This window comes from Elephantulus edwardii, unplaced genomic scaffold (assembly GCF_000299155.1).
Source record: "Elephantulus edwardii isolate Elephantulus edwardi_28Jun2011 unplaced genomic scaffold, EleEdw1.0 scaffold00198, whole genome shotgun sequence".
Classification (NCBI taxonomy): Eukaryota; Metazoa; Chordata; class Mammalia; order Macroscelidea; family Macroscelididae; genus Elephantulus; species Elephantulus edwardii.
This window is the reverse complement of record NW_006399948.1, coordinates 4,896,924-4,907,038: the sequence shown is the minus strand read 5'-3', so window position 1 is coordinate 4,907,038 and position 10,115 is coordinate 4,896,924.

The window sequence follows — 10,115 nt, the reverse complement described above, 5'->3', positions numbered from 1 at the left end:
GGATAATTGGGATGGGAGTGTCAGAGACAGTGTGATTGGCACAGGACAGAGCGGAGTTTAGGGCTGTTGTACACAGGGTCGCTATGAGTCGCAGGCGACTCGACGGCACATAACAACAACAACAACAACAACAACAATGTATTATATTATTCCTATGTTTTCCTTGATACTTCCTCTTGGAATATCGTAGATTTTATCAAAGATACCACTATTCATTTTGTTAAATTTTTATATAAGTAAAAGCTTATATTGGAAGGACGTCAGTTAATGCTGCCATTCCAAGCTCTCATCCACCCACATAAGCATCTCTCTGTTCCTGTCGCACCCCTCTGAAAGCAGAGAATAATAGAGAAATGTATATTAGTGTTTTATTGTTTATGCAAGGGCATTTGACAGTGTGGAGCATAAAACACTATGGTTAATATGTAGAAGAACAGGAATCCCAGAACACTTCAATTGTGTCCCTGTGAAACCAATGCCTACACCAAGTAGCTGTTATTCAAGCAGAGCATGGGAACACTGCTTTGGGTTTTAATTGTTCCTTTTTTGTTTTTGTTTTTTCCGTTGTGAATTTAATGAACGTTTACAGAAAGGATGTGTTTCCATTTACTCAATGATTCACATCCCCCCCCCCTTCTCCTCCTTTCCCTTTCTCCCAATTCACTTTGTAGTACGTTTCTTGTTCCAGATTGTTAAATTTCATATGTTTAATGCCTAATCTGTTTCAGACAGACCTTTCCTTTATCTGTTGCAGTACCGTGTTCATGATCCACTCTTTTCATGTTATTCATTCTACCTTGTGTCAATTATATTTTGTAACAGCAGGCACCAAACATATTTGCCTTTTTGTGACTGAGATATTTCAGTCATTATAATGTTCTAGACTCTTCCATGGCACAATTTACCATAGATGATTTTGTAGTATTTTACAAATTCATTGTTTTTCATTGCTGAAAATTATTCCACTGTGTGAATGCATTATTGCTTTTCTCTCCATTCATTTGTTGGCAGGGAGTTGGGCTACATCCAACTCTTTCATACTGTGAATAATAATACTACGATAAACATGGATGTGTATACAACTGCTTGTGTTACGACTCTGACTTCTTTACGGTATATCCATAGTCGTAGGACAAATAGGTCAAATGGTATTTCTATTTCCAACTTGTTAAGAAAGTGCGAGACTGCTTTCTATAGTGGTGTATCATTATACATTCTCACTAACGATGAATGAGAGTCCTAATCTCTCCACATTCTCACAAGCATTTATGGTTTGTTTCCTCTGATGAACTTCACTATTGTTGGTGGAGAAAGATGGCTTTTCTTTGTTGTTTTGATTGGCATTATACTGATAGCTAGGGATTTTGAACATTTCTTACTGTGTTTGTTGGCTACGCTTGTTGAATTTATACTTGAAATGACTATTCATATCTTGTGCCCATTTTGTGATTAGATTTCACGTCTTTTTCTTGTTTAGTTGCTAGAGTAGTCTATAAATTTTAATTGTGAGTACCTTATCAGATATGTCATTGTAAATTATTTTTTATCAGGCTATGGGTTTCTTTTTTACGCTGTTGGATACATTTTTTGATGAGCACAGGAATTCAATTTTTTTATACAGTCCCATTCATCAATTTTATCTTCTTCTGGTTGTAGGTTGTTACTTGGAAGTCTGTTCATGCTGTAGATTTTGGATTCTAGAGTTGTTTCTCGTTTTTGTCTGATGAACAACACAATCTTTGGTTTTACTTCTTGCTCCGTGATTCACTTGTGTATGCTGTGAGCTGTGGGTCTTGCTTCCGTTTTCTGCAGATAATTTTTCAATTTTTGCCAGTATCATGTGCTAAACAGGCTATTGTTTTCCCATTTAAGTTCATCTCCTTGTCAAAGATCAATTGACCAAAGGTAGATGAATTGATTTCTGAGTTTATAATTCTATTCAATTGATCTATGTGTCTATTTCCATACCAGTAGCATGCTGCCTTAATTACTATGACTGTGTAGTTGTAATACGGTTTGAGATCAGGTAGTGTGATGCCTCCTACTTTTTCTTTATCAGTAATGCATTGCTTAGGGAGGGTATCATTTCTTTCAAAACAAAATTATAAGTTGTTTTCTCAATGTCATTGAAGAAAGGAATTGTTACCTATATCCATTTATCATTGATTTTGTAGATTGCTTTTGGTAGAACTGCCATTTTCATGATATTGAGTCTTCTTATCCATGAATATAGTATATTCCTCCATTTTTCCAACTTTCTTTTTTTCTTGCAGTAATGTCTTCTCTTTATATAGTTCTTTTGTGTCTCTAGTTAGATTTGTTTCTGAGTATTACAACTTGTCATTAACTATTGAAATTGAAATTATTTTCCTAAGTTCATTTTTTGAAAGTTACTCTTTTTATTAACATAATTAGTTTTAATGAACCTTTACAGAGATTTTGGATTTCTATTTATTCATTGTTGCACTTTTCTCCCCACCCACCCCCAGCCCCACCCTCCCAGTTCATTCTTTAATTTGAAAAGTAAAAGAAAAATTCCTTAATTGGTATACAATCCCCCCTTACCCCTCCATCCCCCCCCGAGTATACTCCACTCTGCAATCTTCATTCCAGACTCTTATGATAATCATAATGCCCTATAATATATTGCTTTTAAGCTGTTCTCTCCCTCATTCGTTTCAATGCAGTATACATAATTCTTCCGGTTTTTGTTATTCTTACCCCAACCCTGATGTCAGTCCCATTCTACAGCAGTGGCACTATGCAGTGTTTGTCCTTTTGTGACTGAGATATTTCACTCAGCGTATGTCCTCTAGGGTCACCCATTTTGAATAATATTCCTTAGCTCATTTTTTAATGTTCTCTTTGTTATTGTAGAGAAATCCAACTGATTTTTTTTTACATTGGTTGTGTATCTTGCTACTTTTTTGAATTGTTTGACTACACCTCACAGTTCTCTTACTGAATCTTTAAGGTTTTATAAGTGTAATAGCATATCATATAGAGGTAGTTTTACCTGTTCTTTGCCAGTCTCTTGTCTCTTATTTCCTTTTATTACCTTATTTCAATCACTAAGACTTCCAGTATAATATTGAATAGTAATGGTGATAGTGGGTATCATTACCTACTTCCATGTTCTCAAGATGAGTGCCTTAAGTCTCTCTCTATTGAGAAAGATATTGGCTCTTGGTTGTTTTAAATTATGCTGAAGAACTATCCCTGTTTCTATTTTGTTGAGTATTTTGATCAGGAAAGGGTGTTGGGGTTTGACAAAGAGGTTTTCTGCATCAACTGTTAGAATTATGTGGTTCTTGTTCTTTACTATTTTAATATGATGAATATTTGACATATTACTGTCATGGTGTTCAGCTTCACAGCAACCACAAGTTACTCTGTAAAGCAAGTGGACACACAGGGACTATATGACCTGGAAGAATGTTTGACCAAAAATAATTAAGAACAGGCCTGAGGGCCCCGGAATAGAGTCACACACTTTTGGCTTGATAGTGTGACTTTCGGTCCACTGGGCCAACTGGTCTCTATGTCGTTAAGTGCTGTCGAGTCGTAGGTGACTCATAGCGACCCTATGAACAAAAGTCCTCCACACTTGCATGACTTTCATCCTTTCTGCAGGTTCCCAGGGTTTCTGGAGGCAAGCTGTTTATAGAAGTGTATGCCATTCCTGCTTCCAAGCCTGTGTTAATCAGGGAGCTCCACCAAAAACTGTCCCTATGAACCTAGAGAATGGATGAAAGTTATACAGGTGTCCAGGACTTTTGTTCATAGGGTCCCTATGAGTCACTTACAACTCGACAGCACTTAACAACAACAACAACAACAATAGCATAAAGAGAGAGAGAAGAGTTGGCCTAGCGGACAGAAAGTCATGTTCCCAAGCCAAAGGTCGGTGACTGTACTCCGCGGCCCTCAGGCCTGTCTTTAATTGTTTTTGGTGAAACAGTGTCCTAGGTCATATAACCCTGGTATGTCCACTGCTGTACAGAGGTAACTCATCTTTGCTGTGAAGCCAAACGGATGAGTCAAATGCGAGAATGGTTACCCATGGTGGACAGTTTTTGGTGGAGCTCCCCAATTAAAACAAGCTTGGAAGCAGGAACGACATCCACTTCCATAATAGCTTGCCTCTGGAAACACTGTGAACCTGGAGAAAGGATGAATGTTATACAGGTGTCTAGGACTTTCGTTCATAATGTCGCTATGAGTTGCCTACGACTAAATGGCATTTAACAACAACAATATATATGTATGCAATATAGATGTGTGTGTGTGTGTGTGTGTGTGTGTGTGTGTGTGTGTTGTGTGTTATGCTTCTCCTCAAGACTGTATTTCACAAGATTAAAAAGGAGCTCTGGTGGTATACAATTCAAGTCGAGGACAATGAAGGAGAGGAAGATCCTCAAGTAGGTGTACTGATACTCAAGTGAGTGCAGCAAAGGACTTGAGCGTGTCAGAGATTGTGAGGATGAGATAAGATAGAACAGAGTTCAGATATGTTGTTTGTATGGTTGCTATAAGTGGTACTTGACTCACTGGCACCTAACAACAAAAACAACAGCAGTTCCTTCAGAGAAATATAGGAAATAAAATTCTACAGCCTTGGAGACATTATGTAGGGTACTTGTGTGTCTGAGTGCACTCTATGGCGGTCAGTGTGTTTTAGTTTTTTATCAGTGAGTGTGGAGAAGGGTCTTACAAAGCAACCTCAAAATCAGGTCAGGTATGGCATTCTTTTACTTTCATTTTTAAATTACAAAGGAGTTTCAGCTATCTGTACCAACCATCAATCAGAGCAGGTAAAAGGGATTTTACCCACCTCTTTCTAGTAGTGAATATATGTGTATGTGCCTGTAAGTATATATGTCTGTGACTACACTTTCATTGACAGCAGCTCATGTGTACACATACACAAACACACACTTATTTTCTTAATTATCTTTAGGCAACTTTGTGAAGAGTGATCACTTTGAATACATATGGTACAGCAGAAGAACACCTTGATAACTAGATTAAACTTTTGCAGAAAGAAAAAAAAGCACTCATGTGTTTACATAGACACAGTGCCATAATATATTTCACCCTTCTGCTGTTAGCTCGGTAGGGTGCTTTTGTAAAGTGCACAAAATGCACAATCATAGGCAGACATATAGTACAATAGTAGGAGGCTCAGTCAGTTTGCAATTTCAAAGTCATTTATGGAGTACTAACTGTATAAAGGAAGGCATGGGGTGGGGAACAGTGAAGCTGGGTTATAACTCTAGTCCAGCTGACTTTTACTTGCACAAAAGCAAATTATATTTTAGTTATTGATAATATTCTCATAAAAATGTTGTCCCAGTCATCAAGATGACTCATTTGCCTTAGTGTCCTCCAGGTTCTTCGTATTTTGCTTGGATATATTATCTCTATTAATTTTGCCTACATGATTACTGTAGATTTTTTACATTTGTGATTTTTTAATATTTTTTTATTATTAATTTCAATGAAAATTTACAGAGACTTTGGATTTCCATTCATTCACTGTTGCACTTTTCTCCCAGCCCTCCCCTCCCCTCAGCCCAGCCCAGTACACTCACCTCTTTGAAAAGCAAAAGAAAAATTCCTTCATTGTTTTGCAATCCCTGCCCCCAGGTCCACTCTACTATGTAGCTTTCATTCTGGACTCCTATCATGACAAAAATACCTAATCACATATCCCTTTTAAACAGTTTTCTCTCTCACCTGTTTCAATGCAGTGTACATTATTTATCCCATCTTTCTCAGTCTCTCCCAACCTCAATGTCAGCCCTGTTTTGCAACATTGGCACCATGCAGTATTGGTCCTTTTGTGACTGAGATGTTTCACTCAGCATAATGTTTTCCAGGGTCATCTAGTCTGAATAATATTGCATGAGTTCCCTTTTTTTTCCCAATGCAGCATAGTATTGCATTGTGTGAATATACCACAGCTTCTCTATCCATTCGTTTGTTGATGGGCACTTAGGTTGTGTTTCCAACTCCTTGCTATCATGAACAAAGCCACGATAAACATGGGTGTGCATATATCTGCTTGGTTGGCAGTTACGGTCACTTTGGGGTAGATTCCCAGTAGTGGAATTGCTGGGTCAAATGGTATCTCTATTTGAAATTTTTGAGAAAACGCCACACCACCCTCCACTGTGGCTGCACCATTTTACATTTCCACCAACAGTGAATAAGGGTTCCAGTTTCTCCACCACTTTGTGAGCATTTGTTGCTTGCTGTTCTGTTAAATTTTGCTGTTCTGACTAGAGTGAGATGATATCTCATAGTTGTTTTGATTTGCATCTCTCTTAGAGCTAAGGATTTTTAACATTTCTTCATGTGCTTGTTGGCCATTTGAATGTCTTCTTTGGTGAAGTGTCTGTTCATATCCTGTGCCCATTTTTTCAATTGATTATTTACATTTATCTTGTTGTCATGCTCAAGTATTTTATAAATTCTAGATAGAAGTCCCTTATCTGACATGCCATTACCAAATACTTTTTCCCTGTCTGTAGCTTCCCTTTTTACCCTGTCGGAGAAGTTTTGGGATGTGCATAGGGATTTGATTCTTAGAAAGTACCATTCATCTGTTTTATCTTCCCCTGGTTGTAGATTTTTCAGGGTCCTTGGAAGACTGTTTATGTTGTGGATTAAGACTTCCAGAGTTCTTCCAAGCTTTTCTTTAATGGAGTTTATAGTCGTTGGTTTTAGTCCTAGGTTCATGATCCATCTTGATTTGGTTTCTGTATGTGGAGTGAGGTGTGGATCTTCCCTAAAAAAAGGCTGTTGTTTCCACACTTAACTGATTTCATCTCCTTGTCAAAAATCAGTTGACCATACATACAGGAGCTGATTTCCCTCCCTTGTCTTATTGCTATCACTAAGACTTCCAATACAATATTGAATAAGAGAGGTGATAGTGGGTGGGCATCCTTGCCTAGTTCCTGTTCTTAAAGGGAATACCTTTAACTTCTCTCCATTGAGAACAATGTTGGTTCCTGGGTTTGTATAAATACTTTTTACTGTGTTGAAGAAATTCCCCTCTAATCCTATTTTGTTGAGTGTTTTAATCAGGAAAGGGTGTTGGTTTTTGTCAAAGGCTTTTTCTGCATCAATTGATAGGATCATGTGGTTCTTGTTCTTTGTTTTGTTAATGTGATGAATTAAATTAATTGTATTTCTTATGTTGACTCATCCTTGCAAACATGTTATGAATCCTACTTGGTCATGGTGAATTATTTCTTTGATGCATCGTTGAATTTTATTGGTCAGTATTTTATTCAGGATTTTTACATCTATGTTCCAAAGAGATATTGGTCTATAGTTTTCTATTTTGGTGGTGTCCTTGCCTGACTTTGATGTATCAAGGATTTCTTTGCTTCCTAAAATGAGTCTGGGGGAGTTCCCTCTTTTCTATTCTCTGAAATAGTTTATGTAGCATTGGTGACAGTTCCTCTCTGAATGTTTGATAGAATTCACTTGGAAAATCATTTGGTCAGGGCTTTTTTTGGTTGGAAGTTGTTTTATTACCTTTTCAATCTCTTTTGTAACAGGTCTGTTCAGATATTCACTTTCTGTTTGTGTCTGTTTGGGTAGGCTGTGCATGTCTAAGTATTTGTCCATTTCCTCTAGGTTTTCATATTTGTTTAAGTATAGGTTTTCATAATACTCTAATGTTAGCTTTTTTATTTTAGTTCTATTGTGATGTTGCCCATGTCTTCTCTTCTTCAGATTATTTGTGTCTTCTCCTTCTTTTCTTTGTGAGTTTTGCTACAGGTTTGTCAATTTTATTGACCTTTTCAAAGAACCAACTCCTAGTTTTGTTGATAGTTTGGATTGTTTTTCGGTCTCTATTTCATTTCTTTCTGCTCTAATTTTTTAATTTCTGTTTTTTTTTTAGAGGGTATCGGGTTTTCTTGCTATTCTTTTTCAATTTCTTGGAGATGTGTGTTAGAGAGTAAATTGTAAATTTTTCCTGCCTTTTATGTGTTTGCTTATTGCTGCAAACTGACCTCTGATTTCTGCTTTGGCTGTTTCCCAGAGGTTTTGGTAAGCGGTGCTTTCATTGTCAATTTCATTGTCATTTGTTTCAAAAAATGTTTAATTTCATTTTTTTATTTCTTCTATTACCCAGTCATGTTCACGCAAGGTTTTGTTCAATTTCCAAATGTATGCTTTTCCCCCCCTTCTTTATCTTCTTATTATTAATTTCTAATTTTGTAGCATTATGGTCTGAAAAGATGCTTTGTATTATTTCTATCTTTTTTAATTTATTGATGCTTGTCTTGTGACCTAGAATGTGATCTATTCTGGAGAACGTTCCATTCACATTTGAGAAGAAGTTATACTGTGCTTTTTTGGGGTGCATTTGCCTATAAATATCTATGAGGCCAAGTTGGTTTATTGTATGGTTTAATCCCTCAGTATCTTTGTTGAGTTTTTTTCTGGTAGTTCTATCTTTTCTTGAGAGGGGTGTATTGAATCTACATGTACTATAGTAGTGTTGTCTATCTCCTTTTTTAGTTTTTTAATGTTTGTTTTATGTATTTTGCAGATCTTTTGTTTGGTGCATAGATATTTATTATTGTTAGGTCCTCTTGCTCTATTGATCCTTTCAACATCATGTAGTGACCTTTCTTGTTCTTTGTGATAGTTTTTACATTGAGATTTATCAGTGATTAATATCACTACTCTTGTTTTTTTTTCTGGTTGCCATTTGCTTGGTATATTTTTCCCCACTATTTATTTTTAGTCTTTCTTTATCTTCATTTTTCAGGTGTGTCTCTTGTAGATAACATATTGAGGGATTTGGGGGGGTTTTATCTAATCTGCTACTCTTTCTCTTCAGCAGTGCATTTAAACCATTCACATTCAGTGTGATTATTCAGAGGCAAGATTTTATTGCTATCATTGTGTTTTCGGTGTTGTTGCTAGTTACTTTGATCCACGCTGCTTTCTGTGGTTCCTCTGTAAGAAGGACATATCTGAGTCTTTCCTACAATGCTGGTCTTGTTTTTATCAACTCTTTTAGCTTCTGCTTTTCTGGGAGTATCTTGATCTCTCCTTCATATCCATTTGATGGATAATTTTGCTGTGTACAGTATTCTTGGTTGGCAGTTGTGTTTTTGAGTGTTGATATATGCCCTTCCACCCTCTTCTTGCTTGCATGATTTCTGCTGAGAAATTGGCACTTAATCTTATCTGCTCTCCCTTATAGGTCACTCTTTGTTTCTCCCTTGCTGCTTTCAGGATTCTCTCCTTTTCTTTGGTTCTGACAAATTTAACTATGATATGCCTTGGTGCTTTTCTTCTGGAGTCTAGTATATATGGTGTTCACTGAGTTTCTTGAATATATATTCTCTCATTCTTCATTATGCCTGGGAAGTTTTCTTCTGTAATTTTTTCATGACTTTTTCAGTGCCTTTACTTGATTCTTCCTTTTCTGGGATTCCAATGATGCACATGTTCTTTCTCTTGATGGTGTCCCACATTATTCTTAGGTTTTCTTCTTTTTTCTTCCTTTTTGAGTCTGCTTTTTGCTCTAGCAGATCAGTGGTGACAATTCTGTCTTCTATTTCACTTGTTCTGTGTTCCATCTCTTCAACTCTGCTCATGTGTCCCTCCATCATGTTGACAGCATCTGAAACATTGGACTTCATATTTTGGACAGTGGTTTCTTGTTTTCCAGTGCCGCTAATGCCTCGTTTGTTTTCTTTCCATTGTTCTGGATTGTTCTTTTGTGCTCCTCCTGGTTTTTGCTTGTAGTATCCTGTAATTCTTCAAGTTTGTCTTTCATCCATAGAAAATAGTCAATCATTCTTTTAGATTCTATGTCAGAAAGTTGCATCAGACTTTCTGGCTTCAGGAAATCCATTGATTCTGTGTCACCCTTTGGGGTGACATTTTGCTTTGTGCTTGTGTAGTGTGTGGGATGGCTTGCCTTCTTAGAGACATTGATATGTTCTTGATCTTAATGCTCTAGAGATTGGTTGGGCAGCTATCCTGCTTGTGTTTTTCTCTGAACTTCTGATTCCAGGGAAATGTTAGTTCAGAGACTGTGAGAGGAGCCTTTTGTTGGTTAGACAGGCCAAGGT